Raw genomic sequence first — 21,286 nt, forward strand, 5'->3', positions numbered from 1 at the left:
TTCCAACCCTTAATCTATGAATCTATGAATCTATGAACTCTGTCTTTGCAAATGCAGGCTTGTTCATTGGAATGCCAAAGGGGAAACTGAGGCATACCACAGGGAAGTGATTTGTCCAAGGTCATGCAACCATATACATTAGATTCTCCTTCAGGGAGATTGCTAATGAGCCCTTAGGCTTTCCAGTGCAACATACATCTCATGCTGTTTGTCACCTGCTTCCCTACTTGTGTTTAACTCAACTGAGATACAGTACTAAATTCATCTATCCTACTCCACAGCAGGAACTGAGTACAGAAAACAGACTACCTGATATCCTGGTCCACTGTCCTAGCCTCTAGGCTAGACTGCATCCAAGAGCTGGGGCCAGAAACCCAGAATTCCCTTCCCTAATATCCTGCTGTAACTCCATCCCACTGGATGCTTTGTGACCTGGACCAATGACCAGCTAATGACTGAGACCCAATGTCCTCTACAGCCATCTGCTGATAGGAAAGAGACATGAGGACGCACCTCACATGGCTAATCCTCTACCTTTCATGTGAACAAAAAGCTCTGCCAACAGCTCTCAAACAAAAGGCAAAAATAAAAGGATCGTTTATATTTAGCTGATGTTGTGGAACCTGCAGGCTGCATGCTAATTAGCTGGGAGAAGTAACGAGCTGAACAAGAAGGATGGGAGGAGGGAGGATCTAAAAACAAAGATTTTATACTAATTGTTGAGATTGCAGAAAATTATTTCTTCTGGGTTGTTTGCTTGTTTTTATGTGGAAAATCATAAGGGACTTGACTAGATAATGCCAGCATGGTAAATACCCAGCCTCAGAGGAGCTGTTCCACTTCATTCTCCATGCTCCTTGGTAGGATTGTCCTTTATTTCTCTTTGCAATAAGGTCATGAATTGGTGCCACTGGCTGTGATTCAGAAGATGGAAGATTAGGGTCTGTGGCAGTCAGTGATTCTCCTTTACTTGAGAGGACAGGAGGTCACCAAGACAGCTGGCTCCATTCAAGATCAGTGCATTTTTTTCTGACGGATATTATGCAGTGGGACAGCAGATTGGCATTTTGGCCCTTGGCCCTTTGCCAAATGTCACTCACATTCCAGTGTTTAGTTTTCTCTGCACAGCTTGTTTCCCTTAAGTGTATTCAGTGAACAGATGATCTTCATCACTCCTTCCTCAGCCTCTCCTGCAGGATGATCCTCATCAGCCCTTCCTCATCCCGATCCTCCTCTGACACATGCCACGCAGTACTGTTGTCTCTTCTTCATGATCTTCCCCTCTGAACCAGCAGAACTTCATTTTCCACTGAAAGGCTTTGGACTTCCAGGGTATCTGCCATGAAGTGAGGAGCTAAAGTCAGAGCTGATAGGCCCTGCTCAAGCCCAGATGTGGAATGGGGGGGCTAGAAACCCTGAGAGCCCTGACTTCAGACAAAGCTGACAGAGCTGATAGGCTCTGAGAAACTGCTATCCTTGAAAGCCCACTTGAGTGGGGGCTTCCAGGCTCTGAGCTTCACAGTCTGGGACAATCTGTAGAAGGACAGCCCCACGGCTGGGGACTCTGGAGACCCCAGCCCCTCAGCTGCTAACCAAGTATGCTGACAGGAAACCAGGCAGGTTTCCAACAGAGCTCAGCCTGGGCTTCAGCAAACATTCCTCAAAATGTCAGTGTTTCCACAAAGTCGCTTGGCTGTCACATGTTGATAACTTTAACAACTTGGACAATTTTGTTTTTGACAACCCAGTGGTCTAGACCTGCTCTAGTCGTTGCTAGGCAGAGTAGTCAAGATTAGCTAACATAGGGCACATCTACGCAAGACGTTTACTGTGGAATAGACCAATTATCTCTGCAGTAAATGTCTTGGCATCTACATGTGCACCCCTATTACTCCACAGAAAACTAATAAACTCCACAGCAGGGTAGTACTTGTAAATACAAGTACTGTTCTGCTGCAGATTTTTTTTGCTCTGCAGCACCACAAGTGTAGATACCGATGCAGCTGGTTGGGGCACGAAGCTACTTCAGTGCAGGGGATGCCTACCAGCTACCCTTGCACTGGAGCACCCTCATGCCTCAGCCAGCCCCTCCACAGCATATTCAGCCAAATTAGAGCATCCGTGGGTTGGCAGGCTGACCCTCCGGACTTCCTGCCAGCTGTGACTGCTCTGACCCAGCTCAGTGCGTCACGGTCCTGGGCGCACATGTAAATACAGCACCCAGGAGCAATAAACTCCATTGTGATATGCACCAGAGTGCATTGCATTAATATGCATGTGTAGATGCACCTCCAGTGTAGCTAACCTCCACCTTCTCCCAAGTGTAGGTGCAGGTTAACATTTTCTTCTTTGATTTTGCTGGCTGAGGTCCACACTAAGCTTCCATCATGGGTCAATCTCAACCAGCTATTTCGAGGCAGAAGGCATTAGTCTGCATCCATTCTGGGGAAAGGTCAAGGTTAGCTACGATGTTTAAGCTCACCTTGACTACTCATTCTTGTGTGGACTCAGTAGGAGGTTCCTCCCCTTGTTAAGTCAGCAACAGAAAGAGATGCTCAGGAGCCCACCCGGGATTTTGTTATATGGGTATTGTACGTGCCTCCTAGAATTACTGCATCATTCACCACTGACCAAAAACCAGATGGTCTTCTGGTATCTATAGAGGTCACTGCTCTAGACTGTTCTCACATGTTGGATGATACTTAAAGATGGATTATGGTGCTCATGTGGGTCTCCCTGAGGGCAATTTCCTCCTGGGACAAAAGGTGTACCCCTGACAATTCAGCTGTGCTGTGCTAAGGATTTGGCTTACCAGGCTAAGGCTTCCCACCTCAACAAGGGGCAAGAGAAGCAAGGAGTCAGACACAGCATGTGATAGAATTAGAGCATAACACATCCCAACATACACAGAATTAGTAAAGGAAAGCCCCTTTGATCCCCAGCCTACCCCTTCATACCTGTTCATCCACCTACTCTATTGTCATAGATACACAGACTGAGGATGTTTTTAGGTAGGGATTGACTTTATTTCATGGGTTTGTACAAAGTCCAGTACTGTGGGGCCATGGTCCCTGACTGGGCTCTCTAGGCGCAATCACAGTACACACAGGGACAATAACCAAACTATCATGCAAAGCAGCATAGGCAAATCTAGGATTTTTAAAGTGGGGGGAGGGGGCATGCAGGAGGAGCAATCAGAGCAGCGGTGGTGGTAGCACACACACTCCCAGCCTCCTTCTGTCACTGGGACAGGCAGGCCAAACCATGGGAGCAGCAGCCAGGGACTTTTTTTAAGGAAGCAGTTAAGAATCCCTCCTCCTCCAGCTCTTGCCCCCCTTTGCTTCCATGCTCAGCAGCACATCCCCTCCTATTTCCCCCTCACCCTCTTTACTTATGCCTCAGGTTGCAATAAGGAAAGACTCATCCATCACTGCCACCACCATCCCCACTGCTCATTCCCTGTTCCAGCCAGGACTGCTGGAAGCAGCTGTGTAGGGATCTGGGCTCAGCTGGGGACAGCAGCAGAGGCAACAGCAGGCTGGTTTCTCCTTGCTGCTCCAGTTCCTAGGCTGGTGGGGAAGACCCAGGGGGATCAGTCACAAAGGAGGAACCTACCCACCATCACCACTGCCACTATCGCCAGCTGAGCCTAGTCCCTCAAGCAGCCTGGCTGGAACAGGGAAAATGTGGTTCTGGAGTTACCCCAGCCCCAAGGCAGCTGGAGACAGCATGGACAGTGCTAGTAGTGGGTGAGGAAAGGCAAGAATGGGAGGGGAAGGGAAAGGCCTCTGAGCATAGAAGGAAAGGGCCAAGGCAGGGGGAGGAAGGTTCTTACCTGCTTCAAGGACTTAAAAAAGTCCCCAGCTGCTGCTCCTGCCTGAAAGGAGGTAACCACAGCCCTGGACCCCCTCTGGATCCACTGCTGCAGAGCTGCATTGTGGAACAGCAAGTGAGAAGGCTACATACACCAAAAGGAAGACCACCCAATAGTGCCTTACTCGTGGCCCTCATACTGTCCTCCCAGAAGGATGGTAGAAGAAGCTGCTCATTGCAACTTGGTTTGGCAGACAACACTTGCCAGGCTCATCATAAAAATCTGTGTTCAGCAGGGATTTAGACTCACTGATAGAAGGAAGCCACATTTACACAGTGAATGTAACATAAGCTTGGCTTTAGGAGCACCATGCTGCTCTGGCCAGGCTGCCCCCTAAACTGAAAACAGCATATCCAAGTTCAATCTGTGCTGCAGGCAGGTTAAGTAGTTCGGGGGGGGGGCGGGGAGGCTAGCTGACAATGCCACTCAGCAATGCTCATTAGCCTGCCTGACATGCCACTCTGACCCGCTCTTGGTTCAGGAGACAACTTGCAGCATGGCATGTCTGAGGGGACTGCTGCCTGACACTGTAAGTTTACATGTAAGACACATGCAGAAAGGGTGAGGAACATAGAATCCGGCCAATAAAAAGTGCAACAAGCCATAGTGCTTCAGAGCTGCTCCGTTAAACTCAGGTGGGTTCAATTTGGTTCAGCTTGGTGGGGGACTCAGAGACTCATGACCAAGGCCCACTGTCAAGTTGGCATTTCCCTTCATATGAAGCCCTAGTGAACACAAAATTAGAGACAAGCCACTTCTGAGCAAGTTCAAAATCTATAAGAAAAAGCCCTCAGGATAAATGCAGATCATTGCAGCCAGCCAAGCTAACAATGGGCTCAGCAGCAGCCTTGGGAAATTCAGTGGTCCTTGATCTGTTAGGAATGACAATAAGATCAGCTGCTGCTTTAATCAACAGGTTAAATGCAGTAGGGTGGCCCTTCCAATTTGCTTGCGGCTGACAGCTTCCATAGCACTTCATCCAAGCAGGGCCAGGTGAAACCTAAACCCACCATCGCCTGCTTCTAGAATTCATCAGGATGCCCTGGAGGGCATGAGTGTGGAGTCATCTGGGGCTAAAGGGAATGGCCTTTTGCCCAGATGGTATGGGCAAGAGCTGAACTCTTCACCTTCATGGACACAGCTGGAATCTGAAGAGAAAGTGTTTTCCATTATGACGCATTCAGGAGTTCACCTCTCCACACCTCTTGCAAGTCTCTAGAAGTTTCCAGGGCCATTTCTAGGAAAATACTTGTTGAATGGAAACAACTTCTTCAGCACCAGGGTAATATGCCTCCTGGATTAAACTGGCTGGGATCTCTACCTGGGGAAGCTGACCCCCGGGGAAGTTTGCATTCTGTCATTGATTGCAAATTCGGGCGAGCTTGAACCTAGATATCTCCTTGTCACATGTTAGGAGATGTTAAACTCTCCTTGGCCCATTTCCTTCTCTTTTCCTTTGTCTTCTCCTCCAAACTGCTTTGGGGATAGCAGTAGACTGGGTTCTACTCAGTCAGACAGCACTTTACAAGTATCTCAAAGATATTTATCCTCCATCTACCAAGCCATACTCATTGTGTCCAAAATGGACATTCACATGCAACAAGTTAAGCCACTGACCCAGCTCATATGTCCCTCTGGTTGCCTTTGTACACAAGGGACTAAATACGATGGTCCAGGAGTTCCAGTGCTTCCAGTGTTCCAGTGTTGCTGGGGTTATTTGACCCCAGCAGTCTTGCCTGCCCAGAGCAGGTGGGCTGGACCTGATGATCTCGCAAGGTCCCTTCCCTCCCTAAACATCTGTGAATCTGTTATGTTCCTAGCTCTACAAGACTCTTTAAAAGACATGGACAACCTGATCCATCACCTTGTTGGCACCTGATGATCCACATGGGCATGGGAGTTCCTTTGTGAATCTTCCCCTGTCTTCCCTAAGATCAAACAGCAAGTCTATGATAGACTAGGAAATTAAAGACAGGTCTCACATGGCCCAGGCTAATGAGCTGTAATGAGCCAAGGCCCAGCTAGGGCAGTACTCTGGGGCAGAACATGGACAACCTGATTCATCACCTTGTTGGCGCCTGATGATCCACATGGGCATAAATGGATTTTTTGTAGAGTTTGGGTAAAATCTTGGTGTGGGTCCTCATATATGTGGGGGTTCCCTATGAAGGTGCCCACGTAGCCATGGAGGATATATCTGCGAGGGAGGGTCATTTGTCAGTGCCAAAGCAAATTGCCACTCTTGCTCCCCTAGGTCTACATCCTTGGTGATCCCGTCTCCTGCACCTGTCAGCTGTAAGATACAAATACCCTGTCTTTTCCTGAATGATTCCTGAACTGACCACCCAGGCCAGTCCAACGGGAAGTGATGCATGTGTGGAACAATCAGATGTGGGTCTCATACTCAGGATTTGGGGCACTAATTGAACAGGAAGATGAACAAAATGAGCTCTGTGCATGACAAGAAAATAAATGGCAGAGAGTGAATAGGGGTTAGTGGAAGTCTTGCAGTGTCCTGATGCCTTCTCAGGCAGCTGAAAGAAAGGGAAAGGAAGTGAAGGCATTGAGGACACATGAATGAATCAATGGGAAGAAATGGTTACTGCAGTCAGGAACTGAATGGATGGCATGGTCAAAACCAAGCAGCTATCTAATCCTTGTTGGGTGGGAGCACCTCAGTGGCCTCTGAACATGCCCCAGCACAGTGCCAAGGAATTCTGGGCTGTGTGCTAAAAAATGAAACCAATCAAGGATTTGCAGCCATCCCCAGTTGAACATCCTGTTGCTGAGCAGACGATTCAGCTGGATTACACTCTTGTTGGCTCTGATCCTTTGCCTGGGAACACAATACCATGCCGATGCTCTGCAGCCATGGGAAAAGGCTGATAACTGAGGCTTAGTGAATCTCCATGGCAGACATGGGGGCGGGGACAGTGTAAGCCATTAAAACAGGCAGAAGTCATACCCCAGGGAGTGACAAGTTAATCTTTTCTATGAGTACATAGAATCCATGCATATCCCCTTGCAGGCCTTTCATTCAGAACAAGGACTGCAGAGCAGAAGGGATGGGGATTTACAAGCTAAGGATAGAAGAGTATGAAGACGTAATTGCAGGTTACAAGGGGGACACTGAGAGAGTCCAGTATTTCAGGAGGGTGTGGGGGATGCTGTGAAAGAGGTTAAGGTCAGATATGGGGGAGGTGGGGCAGGCAGTGTGTTGGGGAAAAAGCCAAGGTTTTTCCAGGCTAGGTGAATAGCAGTGTGGTAATGATGGAGAAGTCCAAGGCTGGCCCCATTGTCTAGTACACAGGATCAACTCCCTGCCATTGCCTATGGTTCCTTGGGTCTCCTGCATTTCCGAAGCTCTGTCCCTAGACATCTCACACTTCCTAGGCTATGTCCCAGTTGCTAGGATTGTAGACAGGTGGGGTAGGGGTGGGTAGAGGGCTGTGTAAAGAAGAATGTGACTGTTCATAGGAGTATCCAGATGAGGTTCTCCCATCGTGACCTGAACTAGCTCCAGGCTGTCCAGTCAGGACCTACTACCTGGCTTCTTTCCCAAGCAAATCATTTCTTGAGCAAGCACAGCTTGCAGGGAGTGGGAGGACAAGGAAAGAAAATGCATTACTGTTCTCCCTGGGTAAAGTGCACCTCACTGTGAGCTCCCTCCCTCACTAGTCAGTACTGATTCCCCAGGAGCCAACGGATATTTCATTATTCCTCACATTACCTTGTTCATCTTCCCTGTGTTTCAAAGGGTGTCTATTGAATCCTTTGCATCTTTGGAGTGGAGCAGCAAAGCAGAAAGACCGTAAAACACCCCCTTAGGCATCCTCAGCTACAGGGATCAGGCAAATGGGGACTTGGGTGCATCAGCTGCAGGCAGCTGCTAGAAAGGCTTGACTGGTACTGCATGTATTGCAGTCTGGAGAGACGCCTGAGGTGGGGAGGGAGGAATAATTACATTGGGTTCAACTCCCGCCCACTCCAGAGGAAAAAGCAAGCAGGGGTCACACGGTAGTCAGTTCATTAGAAATCCCTAAACCAGGGCCTAACAAACTCATAAAAATCTTCTGTTCAAATTAAAATAAAGTGTGTTAAACTACTGCTCACCGTGATTTTTTTCAATTATGTTTCAATTTAGCTCAATTACTTTCCCATTATTGTTCAGTGAATCTTTTGTTAATTGAAGCTCTGTGTTATTCTCTCCCGGATACTCTCCTGCCACGTGAATCACCAAGGGACAGCACAAACAAGCTCTTAAGGGGCCTAGTTTCTTTGGCCAAGTAACAAGCAGGATCAAGGTAGGGTTAGCAGGCAAAGTGAAGGGTCCCATAGATGCTCAGAGCCCCCAATTCCCACCCCACTCCCACTGCACCACACAGAACACTTGCCCTGTATGCCTCTACCAATTGCAGAACCACTGCAAACATGCTTCAACAGTGCCCATCGTTCTAGCTAACCCCCTCCAGGCACCTCCCTACATATCTCTGCACCCTGGCATTCTCACATGGTGTACCCCCCCCCTTGGAGCACATGTCTATTGACCTAAGAGCTATGCACACAGTCCCTGAGCAGGGGGTAGACTGATGGATTTTGCTGCAAGTTTGACATAACTACCCCTACATGGAATGGTGGGGACTCTCCACAGCCTTTGTGCCCAGCCCCCTCTGATGGGCATAAATGTAAACAGCTCACACTGTGCACTGAGTTCATGACTGCAGCTAACCCACTGGAAAGCACTGGAAGGGGGTTGGCAAGTAAGCCAAGAAGGCAGTACCAGCTAAGAGGGCAAGGGGACAGCAGCTATCATGGAATGAGCCAGCTGCTTCTCCTTTCAGCTCCATTGGGGAAGCATGGACAAACTCCCCTTTCTCAAGCTGTGCATATGAGGGCAGGATTTGACCCATAGAAATTACATGCAGAGAAAACCTATTTGCCCATCCATTGCTCAATAATGGTCCTACCCTCTATTCTCCATGCAGTAGGGTTTCCTGGCAGGAAGCGCTCATCTCTCCTTTTGTCTAATTTCCTCTACACTCGTTTCTACATTTTGTACATGCCCTTCAGCACTGTTGGGTGACACACAGTCTGTCGGGGCCTCACCACCATCTCGAAGACTAATTAACAAATCAGAGTAAAGTTGTATCTCTCCTGATGTTTAACAGAGCAGAGGTTAACGGTACAACTGTAGCATTAATTGATATGGTTCTTGTTTCATGAGTTGAATTGCACTGCTTAGGGGGATGAATGATGTGGGGTATATATGCCACAGTTAGTTCCCTACCTTGAGTCATCTGAGCTCAGTTAAGACCCAGTGTTATGTGGGCAATGTAAGGATATTTAAGAGCATGAAAGTATAGCAGTTAATATTTACATATCTCTGTAATATTTGGTACTCTTATAAAAAGTGCTGAACTGATTGTCCTGGGGAAAGACATTCTTGCTGCCCCATAAACAAGTACAGCATAAGCACCATAAGCTTCCTCCCAAAAATCACCTTACCAAAGTACCACATACTGTAATGAGCCAAGTCTCAGCTGGGGCAAAGCCTGTGCCAGTCCAAAGTTGGAAGTAATAAGGGAATCAAGTTAAATCATTCCCTCAGAAAGAAGGCCTTGCCCACACTGGTCTATTTAAGCACCTACTGCTTTGCTGTGCCTCTGGCCTGCTTGATCTCTTAAAGGTGACTCTGTGATCTGAACCTCTGGCTTGTGCCACTCTTCCTTATTCCTGCTTATTATTTTTCCTAACTTGAACCTCCTGACCTGGATTGACTCCATGCCTTGACCTCGACCCTCAGCTTGATAGGACTACATCTGGCTTTGACCTTGGCTTTCACACCAGTAAACCCTTGATCTGACATGAACCACTTGGTCTGGCTGCCTATGCCCCAGGGAAACCTTATACACACCTGGTGAGTTAGGACCATATTTAAGTCTATTGCACATATATGCTCTGTTCTGACTTAAGACAAAGGAAGCAAAGGAACCTAGCAGACAATTTTACTGCATCTTCATGAAAAGAAATTCCTGAACTTTGAACTGCAAAACCAATTAACTGTGTTCTTTCAAACATGGCTTATTCTTACATGTTAGAGCTTGATAACGCTCTACAAAGCAAGTCAAGTTTGAACAAAAAATGTTGGACCATTATTACTTTTCATCTTTGAAACATTTCTAAATGGAATAAAAGGCATGGGCCAACTGCAAGTAAAAATACAGAACTGTACACATTTTTCGGAGTCTCGTGTCCTCACCTCCCCCACCAAAAAAGTTTATATATACATTACTGAGAAGAGAACATAGGCAATTTAAGCCCCAAAGGAGTGAATATGAGAACATTATGAACAACTGAAAAATTGTAGTTCTAATGGAAGGCATGCTTCAGCCTTACAAAAATGGTCACTGATCCCTCTTTCATAATAATGTGGTGGGGGGAGTTGAATATAGGAAGGGTTGGAGCCATAATATATAAGAAGGGTGAGCTGAAAAGATCATTTCCTTTAGCTCCATACCAAGATTTCAGATTCATCCTGTGACACTCAACAGTCTTCAAGCAGGTGAATGAAATTTTTATGGCACATTTGGCTAGAATCAAATTAAATTCCAAGAATAAACTCAATTAGTAGCATGTATTCACTTTTTAAAAATTAACTTATTTACACTGAATAAACACATCAGACAAGCACTTTGCCAGCAATTATGCACAATGCTTGGCAATACGAAGGGGCTCCTCGATGCATACAAATAAAATGGAAGGATATTGAATAGTCTTACTCTGCTTTTATATCCAACACTCTACCCAAGGAACTCAATGCACTTTAACAAATTCAGTCTCATACAATGCTACCTTTGTAGGTACATTAGGGCCATATGAGACAATCAATATTGCCCCTTACAATTTTATAGGGCTTTATCTTCAGAAAGCTCCTTTTGAGGTAGGCCAGGGCTATTACCCCATTTTTTTTAATGGAGAAGTAAAGAGCAGAGAGAGAGCACAGGCAAGATGCAGAGAGAAGCTTAAGTATGAGAGTGCTCACGTTGCCATGCCTAAGAGTTAGGGCCCAGGAATGAGAAGCAGAATTCAGAAACCCAAGTCAAACAGCTAAGTTCTGTATATATTAAATGGGGATGGTGAGGGACTCAGGGTTGGGATTCATAACAAATAGTATGCTAGGGATGGAGGAAGGGGAGATAACTAAACAAGCTAAGAGGAAAGACTGTAGAGAAGAGCGTAGCTGAAATCCCACATCTCTACCTGCTAGGAGCTAGGTACCTATAGGAGAGTGGAATTCATTGCCTTACCCCCACCTAAATGTAGGTGCCTAAGGTCTTGGCTATATTCAGTGGACATGAGCAAAGGACCTGAGCCTGCCTCACAGACATGCTTCAGAGTGAGAACCTGTGCACCTGCTTCCAGCTCAAACCAGCACCCATCTTAGACGCTCTGGGAATTAAGGGTGCAAGAGCAGGTGCTATGGAGGAGCCCAGCACAGCTTCATGGGTGCATTGTTTTGCAGTGAACTCAATACTATCAATGTGTGAGGTGTGCTCTCAGCACTCCTACAAAATCAGGCCCTTCAAGGACTTACACGTATTTTGTGAATTCCAAATAGGCTTAGGGCAGGAGAGAGAAGTCAAAATGTTTTGGTCAACCAGGACAGCATGTACAATACCATGTACAGTAGCTCAACTTCAGGTATACAGCTAAACATTGTGGGTCTATAGGGATCTTGGGCACCTGAGGAGGCCAGGCAGGATTTCTGTGAATTGCCCTCTTGAACCTGTGTGCCTAAATGCCAGTGCAGTTCCATTTTAGGCTCCTAAGTTCCTTTGTGAATCTCTCCCTGACTTCCCTAAGATCAAACAGCAAGTCTGTGACTGAACAGGCAATGCAAGCCAGGTCTCACATGGCCCAAGCTAATGAGCTGTAATGAGCCAAGGCCCAGCTGGGGCAGAGCTCTGGGGCCAAATTCTGTAGCTCTGTGATGGGAGAGTGCAGGCAGGTCTGGGTTTGATGGGTCCAATCCTGCCCACCCTGGGTAGGATCAGGCCCCTTATGCCCCCAGAGCTTCTGCCAGGCTTTCCCTGCTTATAGAAACACCCAGGGGTGCTTCTTTGTAAGTGAGGAAAGCCCATGTGAATCCTAGCATAGAGGCATAAATCCTGGACACCCTGTGGCTCCACACCAGGCTTGCGTAACCCTGGGCTTCCACACTCATCCCACGCTGCCCAGGCCTTGTGCAAAGGGATGGATCAGTGCAGGTGCCAGCAGGGGTCGTGGGTGGGGGCAGGTAATCCTCAGCACCCTGTGACTCCATGTAGGGTTTCTCTGCTGAAGCACAGGTCATGACAGGTCCTGACTTAGAGGCAGAGGGGTCTGGAGATTACCTCCTGCACCCCACCCCCATACCAGGACGCATGCTGACCCATGCTTCACACAGAGACACAGGTCAGTGAAGGTACTGACACAGGGTACTGGGGCTTCCCCAGCTCAGTGCCGTTCTGTGCCACCCATGGTAGGACCCATGCTGGCCCATGCTTCTGTGTGAAGGATGGGTCAGCATGGGTCCTTGCACAGGGGTGGGCCAGGGAATTCCTGGCATCTTGTGCCTTCATGCCAGGACCTGTGCTGACCCATGCTTCAGGTTGGTGTGAGACTTGGCCCAGGTCCCAGCATGGAGGCATGGGGCCCTGGGAATCCCCTGGCCCACACCTGTGCCAGGACCCACATAGAAGTATGGGTCAGTGGATCCTACCACTGGGGTGCACAGAGTGGTGTGGGAGCTGGGTAATCCCTGGCGCCCCATGCCTCCACGTGGGGACCTGAGCTAACCTGTGCCTCCACCTGAAGTACAGGTCAGTGCAGGTCCCAGCAGGGGTGTCAGGAAATCCTCAGCACTCTGTGCCTCCTTGCCAGGACTTGCACTGGCCCATGTTTCAGACGGAGGCACAGATCAGTGTGTGGATTACCCAGGTTTCACACTGTCCCATGCCTCCATGCCACACTGTGCCAGAACCCCCACTGACCTGTGCCTCCACACGGTCAGTACAAGATCTGATACAGGGCAGAAGGGGTCCCAGGGAATCCTCAGGCAGGTGGGGAACACATTGCTCCTCATCCCGCATCAGACAGGGAGCCTGATGCAGGACAAGGGGCAATGTGTATGTCACCCAGTAAAGTGGATCAGCTGTGGTGGGACATGTCCTGTTACAGCCAATCCACTTTGGTTCAGAGATGTCTGTTTCTACCAGCAAGTCCTGTCTTTCAAGTCTTAAACGGGAGGATCTAGAGTGTTGACTGTGCTTTTAAGCAACGGTGGGGAGGGGGACACAGCTGGGACTCTCTGAGAGGCCATCTTCATTAGGGAATGTAAATGGGGCTGTTTGAACTCATTTCACAAATGGCTGTCTCAGCATGGCTGATTGATGCTCAGCAAGGGGGGCGCTCTGAAGTCTGCAGTGCTGAAGAGCTACTTAATACAGACCTGCTCTTTGTGCCCTGCCCTCCACTGCAGCTCCCTTTGTTTTCAGCATCACAAGCCCTTGCTTTGCTTCTGACTAATGGTTCCTTTGGCAAGTTCTCCTCAGTAGGCTGCTTTAAAGGCACAGCTAAGAGCAAAGGGAGGGTGAGATTAAAGCCAAAGGAGAAGCAGACAGAGAGGAGGAAGGAGAAGAGGGGAAGAAGAGATGGGCAGAGGAATGGAAAGAGGTGACAAAGAGGACAGACAGGAAAGAAGGAAGGAAGAGGCAGGCAGGCAGAGAAGAGAGAAGAGGGGAGAGAGTGATACAGGAAAGAACCAACTGAGGCAGAAGGAGGGATGGGTGGAGGGACAGGGATGATATTCAGCAAATTAACTTGTACAAAGTGAACCAGTTTGTGTCTCCAAGTGGCCATTTCAGCTCAGAGGATAGCACTGAGCTGCTACAGCCCATTGCTGGTGTCAGACACAGCCAAGAAGTAGTCACCATCATGAGGCAAGGAGTGAGAGACACCTCCATTTACCTCAGGACTTCCCAGGGCCACAGAAAGGAAAGGAGGCTTCTTGCCACAAATCTGGAAGCTGACACAGAGCTTGTCCAGGGAGCTGGTGCTAATGGGAACAGCAGGCTTGAACCTCAGTGCATCTACATGAGATGGTTTACCATGCAGTAGAGCTAATTACTGTGCAGTAAGCATCCATGTCTGCACGTGAAGACACTTATTGCACAGTAATTAGTTCTAATCACGAGTAAATTTGCTACCTGCAAATGCAAGTAGCAAATTTACTCGAGATTAGTAACTGCACAGTAGCATACATGTAGACCGCTGACTAGAAGCAAATGTGATCCTGGTCAGCCAGGCAGCAGGGAACAGGGAGGTTGCTCCCTGTCCCCAGGAGCTGCCTGCTGCTGGGGCGGGCTCTGCCACTGGAATCCGGGTGGGGACAATGTCCCCCTGCCCTGGCAGCAGGGAGCACCTAGTCCCCACTCTGCAATCCGGGGGTCAGGGCTGGGAGATCTTTATCGGGATAAGGATCTCCCAACCCCCACCCCACGATCATGGAGTGGGGGCTGGGAGCTCCCTGCTGCCAGGGCAGGGGGACATTGTCCCCACCCGGATTCCAGTGGTGGAGCCCGCCCCAGCAGCAGGCAGGTCCCAGGGACAGGGAGCAATCTTCCCAACCCCTGCTGCCCGACTAACCAGGAGCACATTTGCTCCCAGTCAGAGGTCTACACATGTGCTACTGTTCAGTTATTAATCTCAAGTAAATTTGCTACTTGCAAATCTGCTTTTGTGTCCCTGCACTTGTGGACACATTCCCCGGGGGAGTTTACTCTTGAGCAGCTTACTTGAGAATAAACTGCTCCTGGATCATTTGCATGTGTCACTGTGCCCCCTGATTCACTAACTCAAGCAAAAAAAAAGGCTTGTGTCTGGTCCCCAATTCCAACCTGGGTAAGAGTCTGCCTTCACTAAGCACGCTGCACTGTAGCAGGGTGTCTTAGAGTGGGATACAGGTATGGAGACCTTCTCAATTCATACATATATACACACTTGCCAGACTTTCCTATGAACATACACAAGCAGCTGCGTAAACCACACCACCGTTTCTGCTCTTTCCCTGGCCATAGATACACTTAAAGGCAGCCTCGTATTTCTTCCATACAAATACCCACCTACACAAGCTTTGCTACTCCTCACCCAGGCAGACACACTCAACACTACCCACACACATAGTAGCACACTCTCCTGCTCACACTAGCACCCTCCTCTGCTCAGACAGTCATGCAAAGGGCTTCCCATGCACACGCACACATGCACAGCCTCCCCCACAGCAGTCACTCCCCACAGACACAGGAGGGCTGTACTGACAGGGGAAGGGTAGTTCTGGTGTGTGCAGCCCTCTCTTACGGGAAGGAACTTGTTGCTGCTATCTTTGTATCTGGTGATACAAAGAAAAAGAGAGTATGAGCACCCTTTTGCCTGCATGACACCCATGAGGCTAGTGCAAAGATTATGGTTATTTTGCTTTAAAAATCAGTGGCGTTTTAAATGCAGCAGTGGGGAAGTGCTATTATCCTTATTGTGTGACAGACAGGGAACAACTACAGAAAGGATGTAGACAATTGGAAAGAGTCCAGCAGAGGGCAATGAAAATGGTTAGGGGCCTGGGGCACATGACTTCTGAGGAGAAGCTGAGGGAACTGGGCTTATTTAGTTTGGAGAAGAGAAGACTGAGGGGGGATTTAATTGTAGCCTTCAGCTACCTGAAGGGGGTTGCAAAGAGGATGGAGCTGGATTGTTCTCAGCAGTGACAAATAACAGAACAAGGAGCAATGGTCTCAAGTTGTAGCAAGGGAAGTTTAGGTTGTATATTAGGAAACACTTTCTCACTAGGAGGGTAATAAAATACTAGAACAGGGTACCAAGGGAAGTGGTGGAATCTCCATTCTTGGAGGTTTTTAAGACCTGGCTAGATAAAGTCTTGGCTGGGATGATCCAGTTGAGGATGGTCCTGCTTTGAACAGGGGGTTGGACTAGATGGCCTCCTGAGGCCCCTTCCAACCCTCATTTTCTATGATTCTATAATTAATATGCATAGAGGGCTTCATCAGGCTAGGGGTTTACCATGTCATAGATCAGTGATTCACACCCTTTTTAGTCTCAAAGGTTGCCTCTACACATGTACAGAGGCTGCTCCAATGTGCTGTAATACAGTGCATCAGAGCAAACTCAATTAATCGAGTCTGCTGGATCGTGGTAATTATCACGCTCCAGCAGATTTCAGCATCACATGTATTGGTATTCCCATGTTGAAAAATGGCAGCAGGGCAGCTTTAACTAAAGCTTGTTTGATGAACTTCAGTTAAAGCTCCCCCATCGCCATTTTTCAGTGCAGGGACGCTGATACATGTGACGCTCCAGGTGCTTTCATTAGAGCGGATCTCGGAGCTGCTCTAATTAAAGCCCTCCCCCTGCCACCTCCCAGAGCATGTGTATAAATACCCAAAGGTTCCCCCTTGTTAGACTCAAGGCACCCCTCATAAAATGCCAGATCTGCACTGTCACTCATTTCTTGACTACAGAAAAAAATCCTAGAGCAATTTGCAAACAACTTTGAAAGGCCACAGCAGAACAGAATGGTTCTGACACTCTGGATTCTTGTTTGAGATCTCTGGGTTTATTGTGTGAGCCATGTGTAGATATCTGCATACCTAAGAGTATTCATACTATCTGGCACCCTTAAAAGAATCCCATGGCAGTCTCGCTGGTCTAAGGACCCTTGCCTTGGGTGCTCCCAATAACTGATCCAGAGTAGATGAACCTTAGTCACCAAGAGGGGTCAACTATTCTAAATTGCCTTTCATTTACTATAGGGTCAAGAGAACCTCAAATCCCCATACCCTTTTACCTTGCAGTAACTAGTTAGTATGCACAGACTCTCTATTGTGTACCACTGGAAAATGGAGCTTGGTGTATAGCAGGATGTGGGGGGAAAGACGTACTGTTTTTTTGGGAAAAGGGAGAGGATGTTTTTCAGAGGGTAGCAACAGAGTTGAATGACCTCCAGTGAAGAGCATCCTTGGAACCCATACCCATAATAGAGGTGACATCCTGAGAGCTGGTTAGGTGGTGGTGCCTTAGGACTGAACCAAAGAGTGGGCAGCTGGGTAAACTGGAAGACATCTGGCTGGGCAGGCAGGGGCCCAAGCAGGCTTTTTCCCACTGGACAGTTCGCCAAGTCCTGCAGGTGTGGTGCTGTCAGACCGAGCTGTGTCACCGGCAAGATGCAAGGGGTTTCTGAATAAGCACCATCGTCTCTGCTCAGTCAACCCCAGCTCTCACTGCTACCTCTTTCTGTGGGCTGAATGGAAAAGTTTTCCATAGTGGTGGAGCCCTGAGGACATCAGACACTGGCCAAACTTGTCCTTGATAAGGAAATAATTCAGTTCTGTCAGCTCCTTCCCCTGAAGGAGCCCTTGCCGCTCCCTGCAGAAGCAAGATGTGGACAGAGGTCAGCATGGATTTTCAAGAGGCTGAGAAAAACCTCATTCCCCTTTCTTGGATTGAATTCATTGTTTTCCCCTGTGCTTTGTAGTCCTGGCTTGGAGGAGAAGCAGTAAAACACAGTGAGAGGCTGCTCCCTCAAGAGCCTTGGAAAAGGAGCTAAGTTGAGGCTGAGGGAAGCTCAGCACCAAGAGGCCCGTGGACATTCAGGAGAGCGGCCTGTGAGGCTCACCCCATCCCGCAGCACGCAGACAATAATGTCTCAAGCTTCCCACCACTGCGGGAGGCTGACACGGCTCCCTGCTGAGGGAGCAGAGTGGCTTGGCATGCAAAGCTCCCCCACCTGGAGCCTGTTTAGCAGCTGGGTCTGATGTGACAGCTCTGAACCAGCCATGCGGAGGAACAGTACAGTCCCGCACACACCTCCCAGCAAAACCAGGTACAAACTGTAGCATGAGGCTGCCAGCACTCCAGGCCTCTGTCTTGTCACCTTTCCCAGTTGAAGCTGCCCCCTGGTGGTGACTTTTTTGGACAACAGGGGCTGCAAAAAACAAACCAGCCTAAGACCACGCTGGCAGCTTGTCAACCAGACAGATCACACATAATATGCCTGTAATAGAGCTCAGAGTCGATACCTATTGGGCCAGAGATGCAGCACTGGAGACCACCGGCAATAGCACAACTGGGAGGCGGGGTGACTGGGGCAGCTGCCCTGGGGGCTCTACTTTTTTTTGTTGGGGGGGGGGGCAGGAGCACAAATAGCTGCCATGGCCACTGCGGCTAAGTGCACCACTGCAACCCACACCACAGCAGTTTGGCACTGCCCTTTGCATCACAGCTGCCCTGGGTGTGGCACTGACCTGCTATGTCTCTAGATCCTGGCAGGCAGACCTCCCTCTTGAGCCTGGTCATGCAACACAGTATAGCGTGAGCTTGCAGCCTCTCCACAGTGAAGATGAGGACAGCTGTCAGACTCTATAGGATGTACCTGGAAACCATGGTCACCTCTATTACACCAGGTACCAGCACCCTGAAAGGCTGAATTACACAGAAGTCCTTGCTCTAAGGGGTCTCAGCAATTGTGTAAGAGAGAGCAACTTGTTGCCATGAGCCACTGTAGAGGGGAAGAGGCACCTATGCCCCTGGCAGGGCCTGAAGACTGGTTCTGCGGTGATTAGGCCTTCACAACCCCTTCCTTCCCCAGGGGTCTCTGTGCTCTCATCAGAGGGAGCAGCACCTCCTGGCATCACAGAACGAGTGGGAGATGGAGAACTCCTTGTTAAGGGACAAATCAAAGCAGCCTCAGTGCTAATGGCAGGATTAGGTGACTGAAGGCAGCATCCCAGACAGGCGGGATGGTGCCCTCCACACAGTCCCTTGGGTGATCATTATATGCTGGTATTTATGAAGAGGCACAGCCATTCAAGCAGGCGTCACTCACCACCGCCCCTCATATCGACAAATCCCCTCCCACGAGAGCCTAGTTAATTTGCTTCCTTTCTATTGATCCCCACGGCAAGTCACCATCAGTAGCAACCCCTCCTTCTTCCTCCTCTTCCTCATTTTCCAGGGAGAAAAGGGAATAGCAGGCTCATTATAAGAGAGAGGTGTTTACAATGCCCAGAGATGAAAGGTGCCATATCGTTCCCTGGTCCCGTTCCCACCGGATGGGGACCCATGTTATTTATGAGACCGGCAGTGTGCTTGTGATTAGCAAATGCTCTCGGCTCCCTTTCCCTGCACTGGGGGTATTGATTAGCCTTTGTTCACTGCTTTATGAACCCATTCGTTAATGGGCTGGGAGCTTGTAAATGCTCATCGGATTTTCTTTTAAAGCAGCCTGAATGAACAGACGCCAGTGTGTTTACGAGGAAGAGAGTTAGAGACCTGCCGACACCTGCTAAGAAACTTCGATCAGCACTGGCTCTGCCAACAGCTCGGCCTGTTCTCCTCACGCTCGCTGTCTCACTCATCCCTGACTCCTTATTACTAAGGCATGTTTGCCTGGGAGCAGGAACAGAGACCCTGAAGAGGCTTGTGTGTTCCTGCAGCTTGTTCATCCACTCAGACCAGGAGGTCTCACTGGCAACATCACAGCTAGATGCTATGGAGATAATTATGGGGGCCTCACCGCCCTCTACACACTTACTTCTCCTCCTTTGCTTGGCAGTGCTTGGATGGATGACAGCCCTGTGTCCCTCTCTTTGATGATTCTGGGCCAAATTTTGAGCATCTAAACCGATTAGCTCCATGCCCCTGCCAGGCACTCAAACACATGGTAGAGAGGAGAACAAGACCTAAGAGAGTAGGAGGTGGACTGCTTCTGGCACAATTGTTCATGGAAAGCCAATTTCAAAGCAGCCTACATGGGTATTCACAGAAAAGCAGCTTTTAAACTTGCCTGGGTGAGTGCCAGAAATGGAGGCATTCATATGCTCACCCAGGCATGGAAGGGAAAAGCAAAATAATGCCCCATGAACTACCTGACCAAACAGAGTTAGCTGCCACAGATCAGATACTGCTTGACACTCATTTATGATCAGTTGAACAATATGCCTATCTGAAACAGTCTCCACACTGTTCTGAGTACTAACTACACTCAGGGACATGGCCGTCTGTTTGAACATAAATGTACCAAAGGAAAAAAAGAGTTCACATTGGCTGGATATATTGTACACTCAGTGTTGTTTGCTCAGCTCTATATTGCCTGTCTTTGATTTTTGTTAGGTCATCCATTCTCTTTGTATCTATTACCGCCAGTGCCCTGGCCTTTATTCCAAAACATTTTGGCTGATGCAATAAGGTAACCAATTATCTCAAATTTTCCAGGACAACCCTGATATTTGGGGCTATGCCCCACTGTCCTCAAAGAGTTTCTGAAACAAGGTACTTGACCTCAACCTAAAAAAGGAGTCACAGACTGACTGATCCACATTCTACCCAATGCATCTCTGGCAGTGTCCTATTGGATCTATGCCACCCATTGCTGTTTGGTGCTACATGAACACAACTATGCAGCTCCCTCCCACACCAAAAACAGTATAGCCTTGAACCTACAGCACTATGCCTGGGCTAATTTTCTCTGTCTCTCAGCAGAGATAATTTGCCTGCCATACTGTGTAAAGACAAAGCTAACTAACCATGTGAACACAGCTGCATTGCTTCTGGTTTAGAAAGTATCTGCATGTGCTAATTAGCACACTGAGATGGCTATACTGACAGGAACTGTAAGTGATGTGGACTAATTCTGGTTCCAGAGGTCTGTGGATAGGGCCTCTGAAAGGATTTTTGTCACCTTCAGCAGCCTCTGGTCCTGCCTTTGCCATGGCCCCTAGCAGTTTTGCACAGCCAGAGCGTCAAGCCACTGCCTGCTGTTTTTACCACCCCCTACAATTTGCCACCATAGGTGGCTGCCTGTGCTGGCTGTACTGTTACACCAGCCCTGTCTGTAGAGCATCTTGTCCTATATCCTGTATTTTGCTAACAGAAATGTCTGGAGTCCTCCTTTTAAGGACTACATACATGCACTGTTGCCTCTCTTTCCTGGCTTGATCTAAATGGCTGCTCCCCCCAGGTCAGTTGAGACTCCTGGTCATGCAGATTGATGTTCCAAATCCTGCTTACTACCAGTTTTCTAAGGTGAAGGCTGCAAATTAAATACCTCCACCCCAAAATCAGGCAATTTTTTAATTTAATGCTATGGGGGCCAACCTTTTTGGCAGGTGTGCCACATAACACTGAAAAATGCAAGGTTCTCCACCTTGGGAAGAAAACCCTGCAGCATCCTTATAGGCTCGGTAGTGCTACACTGGCTAGCACCATGGAAGAAAGAGACTTGGGGGTTATCATTGACCACAAGACGAACATGAGCCTGCAATGCGATGCTGCGGCTAGTAGAGTGACCAAAACGCTGGCTTG

General features: G+C 48.6%; 1 protein-coding gene across 1 annotated transcript in view; it reads left to right on the plus strand.

Moving 5' to 3' along the window:
- The window catches only part of MDGA1 (MAM domain containing glycosylphosphatidylinositol anchor 1), a 383,343-nt gene extending 362,491 nt beyond the window's left edge, over positions 1–20,852 (plus strand). Inside the window, exon 20 of the mRNA XM_019527003.1 lies at positions 19,205–20,852. The gene's annotated coding sequence lies outside the window, so the exon portion shown is untranslated. The remainder of the gene's footprint in view (positions 1–19,204) is intronic.
- The last annotated feature ends 434 nt before the right edge of the window (positions 20,853–21,286 follow it).

This window comes from Gavialis gangeticus, unplaced genomic scaffold, assembly GCF_001723915.1.
Source record: "Gavialis gangeticus isolate Ggan-Ray unplaced genomic scaffold, GavGan_comp1, whole genome shotgun sequence".
Taxonomy (NCBI): domain Eukaryota; kingdom Metazoa; phylum Chordata; order Crocodylia; family Gavialidae; genus Gavialis; species Gavialis gangeticus.